This window comes from Lepidothrix coronata, unplaced genomic scaffold (genome assembly GCF_001604755.1).
Source record: "Lepidothrix coronata isolate B3197 unplaced genomic scaffold, Lepidothrix_coronata-1.0 Scaffold24, whole genome shotgun sequence".
Lineage (NCBI taxonomy): Eukaryota > Metazoa > Chordata > Aves > Passeriformes > Pipridae > Lepidothrix > Lepidothrix coronata.
The window spans coordinates 3,723,846-3,740,057 of record NW_016690204.1 but is presented as its reverse complement, the minus strand read 5'-3'; the positions used below and the strand labels follow the sequence as shown (position 1 = coordinate 3,740,057).

The 16,212-nt window shown below is 38.8% G+C and overlaps 1 protein-coding gene across 18 annotated transcripts in view; it reads right to left on the bottom strand.

Annotated features, from left to right (window-relative positions):
- RBFOX1 (RNA binding protein, fox-1 homolog 1) overlaps positions 1-16,212 on the bottom strand; it is a 1,165,955-nt gene that overhangs the window by 724,384 nt on the left and 425,359 nt on the right. Inside the window, exon 1 of one of the 18 annotated variants that reach the window (XM_017808986.1) lies at positions 970-1,032. The exons of the other annotated variants lie outside the window; for them this stretch is intronic. The gene's annotated coding sequence lies outside the window, so the exon portion shown is untranslated. Of the gene's footprint in view, positions 1-969; positions 1,033-16,212 lie in introns of those variants that run through there. 18 annotated transcript variants of the gene reach the window in all.

The window sequence follows — 16,212 nt, the reverse complement described above, 5'->3', positions numbered from 1 at the left end:
AAATCCTCCCTGACTATTCAGTTCTGAAATGATAAAGCCTCTTTGGAAATAATAAAGTAATAGGCGCCTTCATACATAAGAGTCACATCAAGGAATTAAACTGTGCTTACATTTGTTCACATATTCTTATTATTTGCCTTAATTTCAGAATAAACTCCAATCTGATGTCTCCTGCTGGGTGTTCCAGTTTCACTGACACACTGCAATTGGGAATTGGGATTTACATCTCCTGTGCTGAGGCAAGCAGGTTAAATTGCTGCTTCTGTGACATTTGTGAGTTCTGCCTGGTATTCCTTGCCATGAACACACAGTGTTCACTATTCCCACGTCTTTGTTCCCCATTCCTGTTTCTCTCGTGTTTCACGGGATCCCAGGATGGCTGAGGTTGAAAGGGGCCTCTGGAGATCCCAGTCCATCCCCCCTGCTCGGGGCAGGGTCAGCCAGAGCAGTTCCAAACAAACCAAGCCAGCTTCAAAGAACACTCCCAAAAATCTCTGAGCAGAGAACAAATCAAATGAGAGAAGAACACAGCTTAGGCTGCCAGGATATCCATGGAGAGACACTGAGGATGTGACTGTTGGAGTTGGTAGGTGCAGGACTGAAATGCCTCCCTTCCCTCTCTACTTGAGGGCACAGAAATTCTGTTGCCTGTAGCTGGCAGGAAAGCCTGCAGCCACCTGAGGTGTTATTTAAACATTAGCTGTCAGTGGCTCTTCCAGACAGCAAAGACTGAAAAGAAATAAGGAAAAAAAAAAAAAGGTAGATGGTGAAGCAAAAAATCAATGTAGTTCAGTAACTGACCAGAGAAAACAGCAGCAGGACTAACAGGGAAAATAGAAATATTTAGGAAAAACTTTTAATGAATTCCATAATGCTGCTTTGAGAAACCACACATGTCACCAGAAAAACACATCTCAAGGAAAAGTGGTAAAAGTAGCAGTTTGTGCAGTGTAGTAGGAAACAACTTACTTGGCTTTCAGGAATGCAGGACGACTGAAGGAAGGAACCGGAAGGAAAAGGGATATCGGGATCCTGAAAATCTATGACAGAGAAAAGAGGGAGAGACAATAATGGATGGTGTAAGATGAGATGATAAAATGGAGAGTACAGAGGAGAACAAGACGACACAGTGGGAAAACAAAACAGGGATCAGGGTTTACAGATGAATCTGAGTCCAGAATTTATGGAATTATTGTCATAAGATGAAAAAGGGGATGGCCCAAACAAATAAGGAGAAAAGCCAGTGACTTCAAACATAAAAGAAGGTAACAGCTGCTCTCCTGTTTCACTAAGTTGGATCATTTACCACATCCATATTTCAAATAGTAATTAATTAAGTTGTACTGGAGCCAACAGCAGCGGGGACTCGTTATTAATGAATGCATAGATCAGATAAACAACTGTGCTGAAGATGAATTTTACTAGTAAACTTTACCATTACAATTTCCTATAAGAATGAAGATGCATAAAACGGTGCCTCAGACATTATTTTCATCAGCAATCAAAAGTTTTTTTAAGTGACCACAACTAAATGATTCAAAAGAACTATCAAGCCTTACAATACTTCACGACACATGGATAATATTTTAGCATTTCTAAATAAAAATTAAAAGCCACCAAAAAAACCAAACCACCCACCAAAAAGCACCACTCCCCCCGACCCAAACAAATCCAAAAAGATGTATTTTTCTACACCAAGCTGTAGCAAATTGGAGCACTTTTCTGAGAATAATCAGAACTCTCTGGCTGCTGTTCAATATGCAAACAAGTCTAATTACTCTCTCTGGCTTGTACCAAAAATGTTTGACTCCTCTCAGAGATCAGTTTTCATATTTGATGATGGACTCTGCAATCCTGGGTTTACATGTTTTGCTGATCCATTCCAGAGCTCCAAATAAATACAAGAAATGCACCCCCAGACCTACCTTGCAGGAGATGGGATGAGAACCTTTCATCTAAAGAGTCTTCTCAGCTCAAAACCACCCAGCTGGAGCCTTCCCACTGCTCAGTGTATGTGGGCACTACTCATTTCTTTGGGCAATAGTTACTCCCTATTTTTGGAATTAGGTTCTACTGTCTTGCTCAGAAAGCTGAATTTAGCTGTAGGCTGCTATTCCATCCCTTTATTAAGCATCTTTCAACACATTCGGGATCCAAAAATTTATTCATCGTAAGGAAGGAGTTTGGGTACCAAACTGTCTTCATGGTTTCTCTCCAAGCTCTCCTCATCCTGAGTGCTGGTATTTAAGTCACCCATAAAGCTCAGAGGAAAGGTCATATTTTTCAGCTTTCTAGGCAGGAAGGATGGAAGGAAGGACAGAAGGATGGAAGGACCTAACTCATAACTGTTATCTAAGTTATCTAAGCTCAGTACCCAACTACCCAAAGCAGATGCAAGAAGTACAAGAGAACCATGTATTTTTTTCTACACAAATGTGTTTCAAATTTTGGAGCTAATGAAAAAGAAAGAAGACAGAAAGTCACTAAACAAATGATTCAAATTTTGGAGGCAATAACAAAAAGAAAGAAGATAGACAAGTCACTTTGCAGCTCAAAGTAGGAGTAAAATTGTGAAGCCATAAAACTGAGACACTGTGGAGAATCAGAAGTTCATCTTTCCCATCCACTTTGGGGTTCACAGGCTAGAGTAGGACAGAAAAAGAATTTCTACCTTGCCCTTAGCTTGGCATGAAAATAACCCAACAATCCACAAAGAACACAACTGTCTGTACCTTCTTTCATTTCTGTTCTGTGTAGCTTTAAATACAAGACTTGCCACTCCTTTTTTTCCCCCGTAACAAGACGTTTCTCTGCATCATTCTTTCCCAGTATCAATCTCTATTTATTAATTCTCAATTTATTTTATGCTATCTGCAACAATTCTTAGTACAATCTGATCACTCAAAATCCACTTATTCCTAGTGCCATGCCTCACGTACCTTTCACCAAGATTATTAGAATTTGTATTTTATCAAGCCCAAGATCCTCTCACCAAGATCACAGTCCCTGTGCCAGCACAACACATCAGTAATTTAAGATATCCCTGCCCTGCCCAGAGAGGCAAAGCAGCACTTTGATTCCTCTTTCCCAGGCAGACAACTGTGACACTGTAATCAAGTGATCTGCCTGAGGAAAGCAGGGATGCTGCTGAGAGAGATTAGATTGAAATCTAAAATCCTTGACACCTGGCTAAGTACTCATGACAGGACTGTGGAGAATGCTGGATCTTTTCACCTCTCTGTAAAAAAAACCCTGAATGTAATCTAAATAGATTTATACCATCTGTATGTTGAAATGAAATGGATATGAATTCACACTTTGCTGGGTTACCTCTACTACTGACTACTTGTCCTCATGCTTCTAAAGCTGAACACAATGTGAAAGTATTTTATTAAATACTGTGTAGTTCAGATATTTATTTTTATCCTTTGAAACTGCCCAGTAACACCCAACAGTATCAAACCCTCACTTAGTACCAACCATCAAACAAAGATGGCAATTCCAGCACTCTTGACACAAGTATTTACAGTAAACCTTGTGAGAAAACTGCTGGCTGGACTAATCCTTCCTTTGCAATTTTGGAATATGGGATTAGAAGTCTCTCTAATTGTTTGCTTATGAGACACAGCATTGGTCAGGTGGCAGTAAAATCAGTGAAATCAGATGCAGCACTGCCAGAATAATTCCCAGTTTTAGAACAGCTACCTGCATGCAGAGTCCTGTCATCTCCTCTGTGCACACAACTCCAACATCCAGGGATCTGACAGGGAAAATCCCAACTAATGGACCACACAGCAGAGCTTTAGGAAAAACTGCCCTGTAAGTAAGAGCTATAATGACCAGTCACTGCTACTGGAATATGCAGCTGTGCCCATTTGCAAGGAAGTAAAACCAGATGGGAATGTTTCATTTACTTTCACTTACCTTTGGCATTCTCTGCATAATTCTTGTGCAAATCCCCTCAATACTCTCAGACTGTTTTGCATAGGCAAGGACATGCTGGCACACAACACATTAATCTTCATATACCTGTTCCAGTTGTGCAGTGCCAATAGACACAATATCCCATAATGATAGAGGTTATCATTTCCCAGCTCCTAATTTATATCAGGCAATGGAATAAGTCAAAAGTAGCAGTGGAAAGAGTTTGTGTCATTGCAAATTACAGTGTAAAGATTTTCCTTCCTCCCAGTTTTACTACAAAGAAAGAAAAACCTGGAAAAATAATAATAATAATTTCTGCAATTCAAGATGCCCAGAGCCTGGACAGCATGAGGACACCTGAGCTGGAATGGCAAAAAAATCAAGGACAGAAGCACAGCCACAGGCAAATGACAACATTTTAATGTAAAAGTTTAGTTCTCAACTTTTTTATCAGCTTTCAATGTGTTACTTAAATTCCTGACAGAGAGGAGGTGTCCACTGGGACCAAACTGCAAAAAGGCATTTTTTAAATGTCCACCAAAATGTGCACGTGAATACATCTATTTATAGAAATAAAATAAATTAGTTCAAAAGTCTTAATAACACTAAGCAAGAGATTCCACTGTAAATATCTAATGCCAATAGGAAGTTCACCCTGTTACCTTTTAAGTAAAGATGTTTTGAAACAAAGATTTTTCGACAGCTTCACTTACACTTTAAAGTACAAAAAAGTTGAGTTATAAATCAGAACTTATTTTATACACTCTAATAGATTCAAATATATTTCAAAAAAAGCATTAAGAAATTAATTTTGATGCTGAACATTTTTCTAAGTGCGATTTCAGATGTTAGCATTTACACCCAGCATATAACATTTATAATTAGCATATAACAGGGTCATAATTAGTCTTTGCTGCTGTCACCTGAAGACCATGCACACATTTCACCCACATGCAAGGCTCCCTTCCAGTTACAAAACTCTGATATAAATCTTAAATTAATTAATTTTCTCTCAAAACTTTATCCTATATCACTGGCTTAAAAGTAAATAGTCCTTTAAAACAGGATAGTATGTGCATTGTTAATACTTTTTGCTCAGAAGATCAGCCACGTGTAAAATAGGTGTATGTTCCTGTAATTGGCTACAGTATTTTGCTCCATGGTTAAATGCATGATTTCCTCTAATAGAATGCCAGTGTGGTCTACATCACATTTTCTACTTCATAAAGATCAAATGAGCTGTGACCACAGGCTCCCCAACTTAATGGAAAGTTCACTCAGTGACTTCCGAGTTTAAATTGTCCCTTTCTCCCATGAATCAATAGATTTAAAGCACATTCATGGATCTCCTCACCAAAAGGTTTAATCCCAAGCGACTCAAAAAAGTATACCTAACTCAGATTTATCCCTCTTGCAGCTCGCCAACCTGAAGGTTTATAACACAAAAACGTAGCTGAATTCATGGAAAGACACCTACTTGATGCAAATCACTCCCCTGGCCTGTGCATCCATGTAGCTTTCTATGGTTGCTTTGTGGAATGTTGGGAGCAATTACTACAAAGCTATGACATTTTCCTAAAGTCTTTTACTGCTAAAAACTGGTTTGCTCCCAACAAGTACACAAATGCCCAAACAACAGAGTAAACCCACTTCCACGTTTATATGTGTATAAAGATGCAAAACACCTGCATACAACTCTAGCTGAGGATCTCTACATCTTTGCAGCCAAAAAATCATATATCCTTATGTGTAGTGCAAAATTCAGAACACCACCTGAACAAAGGAGTTGGAATTAGCTGCCTAATTTATTTTTTTTTGACTGATTCTGTTGTATTTTTATGTGGCTACCTCGATCTAGAAAATGAGACTAAATAAAATCAAGGACCTGTGTACCTAAAGATTCCCACTATGTTTTACCAAGTCTTGAGATATTTCATATGGAGATGAAAGTCTTATCATCGTTTTTAATTACTTCAGAAATCTATAAAACTTGATCACGGGGTGGGAACATCAGAACATAAATCTAGAGGCTATGTCTGAGTCGTGAAAATAAGGAAAAAGGATTTGTGGTGGGACTGACAGATGAACAGTGTTCCCCAGGCACCTCAAAAAGGTTTAAGCAGTCAAATAAATTTTGCTAGGGGATAAATTAAGATTGGGAAGTTAAATTAGAGAACTTCCAAAATCCAGCTGAAGTTTTTCACAACCAGCAGGCACGTGGAACCTTTTGTGGTCATCTCCAGGAATGAGACTTAGGGCATTTGGTCACAATCACTGGGACAAAGTAGAAGCAAGAAAGAAGAGAATTAAAACAGTAACAACCCAGAGTTCAAGACTAGGAGGTAAAAACCAGTAGGTTTGTGTTCTGAGGAAGGGGAGGAACACTGTTGTTGCTCTTTATGGAGCAAGCTTAAACTCAAAGGAATTTCAGGCCCTCTTATAAAAGAGCATAATTTTATGAGAAATCGACTTGTTTCAAAGCACAGAACCTAAAATGGGAACTGAAAGCACCAGCCTAAAAGCAAAATGGGAACCACAAAAAAAAAAAAAATCAATGATTTCAATTTGTAAAGAAAGCACAAATCAAATACTGTTAATATGATATATAAGCACAATATAAACTATTTGTACTACACACATTAAGAAAAAATTACTTGAATAAATTCTATTATTATGAAAAATACTGCAACCAACATGCTGACGTGTCAGGAAAGTGAAAATAATAACACTGACATTATTAGTACTATAAGCTGTTTCCTACTGGTTTCCCAGGATCATCTATTTTCACTTCAAGCAGCTGTTTAAATTCTTTTTTTGCCTCACCAAATCTAGTTTTGTTTTACATTTGTTATGTAACTCAGACGTGCAGTCTACTACTTACACTATTACTATAATCCTCACCTCACTGCAAACAGGGAAAAGAGACAATGCTTTTCCACTCTGAATCCAAGGAGGTGTTGATGGTTTCAGCAGGGAAGTGCAAGTTTAGGGAAGGAAAATATTGCTGGTTGCTGAATTGTTCTCTCCTCCCATTGAGTAAAACAACCCTTTGAGGAAAAAAAAAAACAATAGAAGAATCCCTGACACTGCAAAACAGAAGGGGAATATGTTCCCATACAAAATAAGGTCAAATCCAAATGCAAGGATGAGAAAACTGAGACCTTGTGAAGAATCATTCTATTGGTAGAAGAATCCAACCTGTCACCAGTGCTGCTTCTCACACTCCAGACCATCACCTGGACTAACACACTGATAAATTCAAGCCCAGATGCCTTCTCTCAGCCTCCCTCTACATTCAGTCTGCATAAAAAATCCTAAGCATTATTTTGCAATAAAATTCCAGATTAATATAAAAAGAGAGGGTTTTTTTGGTTCACTAATCAATCCTAACACACACACACACACACACACACACACACACACACACACACTTCTTGCCTCTGTCCAACAGCTGAAAGACAATTTAATAGCTTTGGAGAGCATCTATAGAATGAACTGTAACTGAGGGCACTGCATAAACATCCACATCGTGGAAATTATCATTGCAAATGTATCTCTCTCACAATCTCAAAGCAGTAAATAGATGGGCATGGGTTTACCAAAAGATACTATTTTTTCCCTTGGGAACTGTTTTTTTCCCAAAGGGTCTGAAGAGTAAGAACAACAGGGAAAACAGAAGGAAGAAGCTTGAGCAGCTGCTGTCCACAGAATTTTGCAGCTAGAAGATGAACAGGAAATGCATTTGTTTATGATTGTTCCAAGGGAAAGTGTCCCTCAACTTTTTCCTTCCAAGATTAATCATGGTAGGGCTACATTCTTAATATGACACTACTTATAAAAAACTTACTTCAGGTTATTAACCCTGCTTACCAAAATTGCCTCATCTAGTCGAACACTTTATGTTTGGTTTCGTGGAGTCACTAAAAATGCATCACAAATTGAAAAGTAAACAATCCAGCTGCCACTGAAATAGTCAGTTTAGAGCTTTATACTGAACGTCAAGGAAGGAACTGGGGTAAACAAATAATAAAACTGACTCTCACTTGCAACACTGTCACTTCTATTGCTTTTCTTCTACAGCTTTGGGGTAGTGAAATGGGCTCAACAGCTCAGCCTCCCTAATAAAAACATATACACAGATCTGCCTGTATATTTGTAAGCCCTTTCAGGACAAACAAAATTGCAGAATAACTGAGGCCAGAAGTACAGGTCTCTGGAGGTCCATCAGCTCAAAGTGGAGCTCTTGCTAAAGTTGGACTTATTTCAAAACGACCTAAGTTTTCTCACAACCCTTTCTAGTTATGCTTTCAGTATCTTCAGGTACAGCAGGCCCACAGTTTCTCTGGAACCATTGGGAAGATATTCCTCCTCCTCTCTGCCCCAATTCCAATGAACATTTCCCCTGGTGCCAACTGCACCTCTGCTTCTTATTCTTTTGGTGTGCAGCCCTGAGACCCTCCCTGCTCCTGCCCTCCCCCTGATCTCTTTAGAAGAGCCTGATAGCCCTGCTCAACATTATCTGCTGGCACATCACGAGCTCCAGCCTCCACTAAAACCCTGCCTTGCTCTGTTCAGAACGCTCCAGACACGGCTTCAAGAGCGTCCAAAAAGAGCAACAATGAAGCCTTTCCTTAAGTCCTACAAAATAATCACTGTTTAAGTGTTAATGTCAGCACAATGAGAGCTCGTGGAGATAAGTTTTTAACCATCAGCAACATCAGGATCTCCAAGAAAGAGCGTGAGGAGCAACACCACTAACAACAGTAACACCTCTGTGCTCCTCACTCAACAGCAAGTGTGAAAATTAAAGAACACTGTTGTTTCTACTTGTTAAATATGTTCATTACACAAGAATTAGGACAGGTACTGCTCACAAAGCTCACAGTTTCAAAAACTGAGTCCATTCAATAAACACAACAGTCTCGTCATCCCTTTTCTCTCCTGTTTATGCAGCACATACCAAAGGGCTCACACTGGGTGGCTTTTCTGCACACAAGACAGAGAGGGGAAAGCAAAATTCATCAGATAAAACATTTGCCTCAAACCAACTTCAATCACTTCACATGCCCCAGAACCAATAAAAATTATTATTAAGCTTTCCTTTGTTTGTTCAATAATCTATCTGGAATACAGAATATTATGCAGGTACTGCTTCAGCCACGTTTCACCTGTTGCAGATTTGTTGAAAAGAGCCACTGAAAGACCCTTCTTATTGGTTCCATCCTCAGCAGGTTCCCTACTTTTAGCCTCATGGATAAGGACATGTTTAATGGTCCCATCTTAATTACCACAAGGGGCTGGGGAGGGCGAGTGGCTAAAGGACAAAGCAGCCACTGTGAAGGACATTCCCAACCTTATCAGAGGTTCCTTTGGAAAAGAAATACAACTTCTGTCTCCACCCCAGCCATTAGTCAGATATAAACAGCCATTTGACTTGACATGGTTATTTGCTGTATTATCACAGCCCATGCTCCTGCTTTATGCAGTTTATCAGAAGATGGATGGTGGCCCACTCCCAATTCCAGTTAATGGGGTCACACAAATTTCCCAACAGCGTGTGCATGGAAAGGGATCTCCGTGTGCACAGGGAATGATTCACTGCACCAGCCTTGGGGACGAGAAAGGAACGGTAAAAGAGGAACTTTTAACAAATAAATCTAATTCTCCTTATACAACTTAGCCTCCTCTAAGGACCCATAGCAGTAAACTTTTTTCTTTCTCCTTCCTTTTTTTGCCCATTATTTTCAAATAAATAAATGCAATAGGCCACAGTTTCTGATTATAATCCATTAGTTAAGTTTTTCAATCAAGCTGCATTTTGAGGGTAAGGGTTTCCTTGTTCTAGTCCATTTGGCTTTCAGTTTTTATGGAATATTTTTAAATGTATTTTAACAGCAATTTTGCAGATAATTTTTAGTTATTATTCCCAATTATTATTATCTACAATCATTTAGTAGTAACTGTAACGTATACCACAAACTTAAGAATTTACATTTTACATGTTTATTGCTAAGTCATTTAGATTTTCATATTAAGCATTTAAATTGAATCTTATGCTGCATAAAACTAATTTTTTCATTAAGCTTGAATTTCTGTATTAATTCATAGTTTATGTTTAAGGTATTATCTTTTTGCCCTAAAGTATCAACAACTCGCAATTAATTATTTTTCCAGTTGTAACTATCCACAACTAACTGTTCAAGACTTCCTTTATTTTTACAGCACTAATAAAGGGATGAGTGTCTAGTAAAAAACATGATTTACAATTGCTAAATCCTTATGAGTTTCAAAGTAACTCAGTTGCCTCAAATCTACTTTTGCATCTACTTGCAAAGGATTAAATGGAATTTTAGCACAAGAAACATATGGTAATAATACACAGAGTCAACGCACAGAAATTATATTTCAGTTATATTGTCCACGTTCCTTTCACTGCTTGTAAAATACCACTATTAATAAATTAAAAATAAAAATCCCAGAATGTTTTTCCCCTATTCTTCCCCTTCAGCTTCAATTCTCTTACAGGAAAACTATAGATTCCCATCCCCTTCCTCACTCGCTTGTACCAGCTCCATCCCATTTCCCCTCCTTTCCTGCCCTATCACTCCGCTCCAGAGGGTTGTGCTCAGAGCCAGCAGCAATCCCCCTCCAGTCTGCCCACACTGGTTTGTGTCTCAGAATTCCAGAAGACAGCAAATTCAATCAGCCCAGTGGAAATATGAGGCAACTGCAGACTCCCACAAACGCTCTGCAGGCCCTGGAGGATCCGTGAGGGATCTTTCCAAGGGAACACACGTCATTCCACGTCCCTTCAATGTTTGCTGTCACTTGCCCACACTCTACACAGAAGCCTTGCCTTGTTCATTCTGCCGTCCCATGACAAGCAATCAAAGCTGAGATTTAAGATAATGACAAGGAAAATGAAGGGGAGTCAGCTGATTAATATCCTGGCACCTATTAAAAAATTCCAGCTTAATCATCAGCACATAACGTCTTCCATGCACACAGTGTGGAACTGCTGATGGATTTCTCTACCACTAGGAAGCAAAATCAAAAGCTCTGGTGAAACAAATGTTGTACATTACCCTGACAAAGCTAAAAGTCCAACTAGGGTAAGTTGAAGAGAACTAACAGAACAGAACTCACGTGCTGAATGCCAGCAGGATACACAGGCAACTCTTTTGAGGGAGACTTTTGAACTGACATTAACTGAGATTAAAACAACTCCTTGTTTGTTTTTTTTAAAACACTTTTATGTCATTATTTCCAGTCAGTTGTCTGAATGTGTCTGGTGCCACTTCCAACACTGGGATACCCAGCCTGCACTCCATCTGCTCCTTCAGCAGCACAAATCCCCTGGGAATCCAAGGTCAGATCTGCCAGAGCCAAGCAGATGCATCCCCCTGCAGCCAGGAGGGGGTATGGAATCATCCAGGTATGTGCCATGCATTGCTTACAAGCCATAAAGGCAGAATTATACTCCTAGATTTTGGGCTCTCATGTTTCTTCAGACATAACTCCTTTGAGTTTGATCCAGTGGCCAAGGAAGTGACCAACTCATGTCATTAAAGATGCTGCAAAGTGGAAAATATTTGAAACACAAAGCTATGAGAACAATTATTTTCCAGCTGTTATTTTTCTTTCTCTATCCAAATTTGCATAGATTGTAATTATTTCAAATATCAAGTCTGCTGATTTTTTAGCTGTTTAACAGGGAGCAGCTATCAGCAAGTTTGTTTCCTTTTCTTCTTTCTGTCAAGTCATCCCTTTACACGAAAACTTGAGTACCGTCCTACTGAAATAAGTAAAACCAAGACACTGCTAAGTTATTTTCCAGCACTCTCCTACTACCTTTTCCACACTGTTCACAAAAACACATTTTCCTAAGACACATAGAAGACAGAAGTTTCCAAGACACATAATAGTCATTATGTGCCAAGGTGCAAGTTATGTTCCTTACACAAAGCTCATCATCACCTCCTGGTTATTTCATGATAGGACAACTATGGCATCATAAATAGCTTTCTAATAAAGCACTTCCCCTCCATCAAAAGTCCAAAATTCTACACATATCTACCTGAGAACTCAATAAAAAGCAAAAATAGACAGTAAAAAGCATCTAGCACAGTCTAAATATATATATTTGACTATACAATAGTGAAATTTGTGGCAAAGCTGCTATTTTTAAAAAGTGTTAAATTTAACCCCTTATCAAGAACATTTTTTCTAAAAACATAATATTCAAGAAGTGAAAAAGTGTTCCATGCATTTGATTTCCATGTAAATTTTCATTTGCAATCTGCACCTGCTTTATGGTTTAACTGAAGCTTCAAAAAAATAATTTTGTACTGGTTTTATTCCCAGAATTTATAATAAAGCAAAACCTGAAAAATCAATGATTTTATTTCCAAGATATTTAATAAGAAAACTCAAAAGGAGGCTGTTAGTTCATTTTGATGCAAGTAAAATCAATGCACCTGTTTTTGTCACAGTGTTTCTGAAATGTTAAGCCACCAAATCTAAACAAAAAGCCCCAAACCCAAACAGAAACCCAACCCTTAACAGAGATGAAACTGGTGTAGAACCAACCAAATGGTGCTGAAAAGGGAAGCTGCAATTGTCTAGTGCACCTGGAATTATGATCCATGGGAATCCATATGCATCATAATCCATTATCAATTTTAGTACTTATTACAGTGTGCTTTGTTATTGTTTAATACCGGGACTAGAATGACTATTTACTAAATGATGATTTTCTCTCGTTACACACAAACTTTCTTTCCCAAACAGTATTTTATATTTCACACCCAGAAAGTACCTATTTTTGACATTTCCCTTTTGTGGGCTGGAGATTATGTATGAAAGCTAATTACATTTAAGCAATTGTCAGAAAATCTCAGTAACTCACCAAACTTTAATTCCTAGTGGCACTGAAAGTACCAAAAAGATGCTTTTGACAACAACTAGACAAGGCAGAATTTCCTTCTCCTTGTCATATAAATTATAAAGCAGGCTGCCAAGAAACACCTCAGAAGAGACATTCTGAATGTGGTATTTTCTAAATCTCTGCAGAACTCAAGCACTGCTGGAGTGACTGTGAGTCAGTGAACACACGACAACGGAGACCTCCCAAAGCGTGGCAACAAATCCACCAGGGTAATTTCAGCAGCACTCCAAGAACACGTCTTTTAAACTTCTAAATAAAGATATTCAGAGGCTCATGTAATTGCCTGGAATCTCGGGAGTCAGTCCAGAAACAAATTGTGCCAAAGGATTTCCTCCCAGGGAAGGGTCACTTTAAAGACTAACAGGGGACGACAGCAAGTCCATTAGATCAAGTGACCAAATCCACCATCGGCTTGACATTCAGGGAGGGGGAAAAGGGGGCAGCAAATTAAGCAGCCCTTAACTGGGCAAACACTGACACCCAAAAAGAGTAAGGAAGTGCAAGGGAATTGGATGTCAATCTATTAGTGGCAGCCCTGAAATGGCTCATAAAGAGGATAGATGGAGCAAGGAAAACACAAGCTCAGGTAACCTGTCTAGTAAGTCAGTGAGAAAAGCAAGCCCTGGAACACTAGACAGCTTCAGGAGAAAAGTGCATTGGGATTCTAATGCACAGAAAGAGAGGCTGGACATGACAAAGCCAGTTTCTTGCTGGAGCACTCGGGTTTTGCAACAGTAGGTACATCTATAAGGTGTAAAGGTCACACACACTGCAGTGCCAACTTACTTATCCCAAGATTATTTTGCACAATACCTCTACTCCCAGCCCCATGAAACATCAAATTCTCTCTGTAGCTCCCAAATAATAACAAGGAGTGGAATGCAGGGAGCTTTGGAAGAACAAGCCAGAATAAGTTCTGGCCAACATGACAGGGCATCTCTTTAAAGTGACACAATAAGACCATAAAGGGACATTAGAAGGCAGGCACTTAACTGAGACTCAGGGTAATATTCTCCACTGGGAGTATTAGCACTTAATTGGGAACAAACTAACTGACTGCCTTAATTCTGATATATTGCACCATCTGTAGAGCACAGGTTATAATTGATAGGCCAGCTGGATGGGAAAGAAGGTACAGCATGTGAAATGCTCTACTATGTTTCACACTTGTTATTACTTTGCTAAACTGTTAAAGTTTAAATTGTCCTTTCTGTTAAATGGGCATTGTTTTGTACTTATTCCTTGTTGATTAACATGTTATGAAATAGGTCACAGCATTCAGTGCATGACAAGACTATTACTTTGAAAATCTCCTTGTTATCTCTCTCCACCATAAATTTACCTCAACAGGACACAGGAAAGAGGTCGTGGAGCTGCTCATGACCATGATCCTGTGCAAACACATTTAAATTAAACAGACTTCTCAATTCTTATGCTTCTCTTACATTTATACTACTATAGCTCTGACAAAGTATAAAACAAACTTCCATTCATTTGTCAGCCTAGAAAATAAGAGAGAACTAAAAATAAAATAAATTAACTGCCTAAAAATTAATAGAGAACCTCAAATCTGGGACCAGTAAGGTGAAAATTAGTGGGTTTGGGACCAGTGAAGTCTGTAGCACTTTATTGTCTTCGGGCTACTGCTGAGGTAAATTGATCTGACAGTTATAAACTTGCAGTTGGCTTATTCCAAAATTTGGGCAACTTTGCAAACGTCTTAAATGTATTTTATAACATACTTCAAGAGTTGGTCAAGAGTCCGTGGACTTTGCAACAGGCTTCCTCCTATTTAGTATAACAAAACCCAAAGGGGTTAATCTCAAAATCTAATGGCAGATGTGGAATAAGACATTTTGAGTATCTTGCTTTCATTGGTATGCAACTACTCTCACCAAGGAATTTTCACCTGCAAGACAAAGGGAAATATTCTTAACGTGACCCTACACAAATCCCTACTACCTTAGTATGAAGTTATTGTAATAAATGGTTTTATTGATGGATTGCATGATTTATAGGTGTTTGCATTAATGTAACAGGGCAAAGAGGGCAGTTAAACAGAGCAGGTATGGAATTCTGACTCACTGACCATGCACAGAAAAATCAAGAAATGGTTAACTGCAAGGAGATGTCTCCTCTGATGGTAAGCTAGGATCTAAAAAGCCCATTCATGTTTTTATTTTGATTTCAGAACGAGCTAAACCAACAGAATGTGCCCCAAGGGCAGTAAATTCCATTGTTACCACCTTGGAAGGAGCTGCTGTCATTCCTTGGGCTCACAGTGCTGAACCAAGCAGCACATGTTAATTAATAGAAATAAATACAGCAACAGTGTTGAAACAACAAAACTCACGAGCTGCCATCCAACAAAAAAAAGCCAACAGCTCACTTTACATGTTGATTTTTGCTGTTCCCTAACAGACATAACCGACTTGTCTGCATTCCAAAGTGTTATTGATACACTTCATCGTTCTGCTTCTGTCACGTAACCAAACACATCTAGAAGTTATTTTGGTCTCTGAAAGACTGGGATTAAATCTGAATTAATTTTTTTTTTTTGGCAGAAAAACAGAAACACATATAGAGAACAGAAACTCAGGAGCAAGTTTATCTCATGAACGCTTCTCTGGCATTTCAAACATTTTCCAGGGGAAACAAAAATAACTTGAAGTTTCTTGTCACCTGAACCACACTGCAAAAGGTCACTACAGATGGATCAGTGCCAGAACAGCAGCCATCATTAAGCTCCAAATGGCCTGAATTCTTCTGTTTTTCAGTGACAAATTTTTGTCCAACATCAACTAAACCTATTTTACAAGTGATTGCTTCATGTCCTGCCCATACCGGGAAGTCTCCACACATCAACACAAGCACAGACACACCAGGTCAGTGGAATCTACACTTAAACTTTAAATATACACTCCAATTTCACAGTTATTGTCTCATGTACCTTCCCTAAAGCAAGAGAACACAGGAAAACTACCACAGTTAAGGATTCCTTTTCTTTGACTTCTACGGATCCTGTGCTTTCCCAACAAGAAATTTAATCAATAAACAGAAGTCAGGCTGGTGAGAGGCCACAGTGCTGCCTGTCACAGTGTTACATCATCCAGCACATCCCAATTCAATGCAAGAGAAAAGGCTCCACGAGCACTTTCTGGGTTTATTGCTGACATATTGATCTGTTGAGCAGCTTGCCATAAATGCCAGAGGTATTATGCCCCATATCCATTTAGCTAGAAGGTATCCAACCTACCTGGTTCAATGAAATATTTACATTTATCTGCATAGAAACAGAAAAACTGAGTTGTTTAGAAATGCTACTCATGTTATCCCCTCAA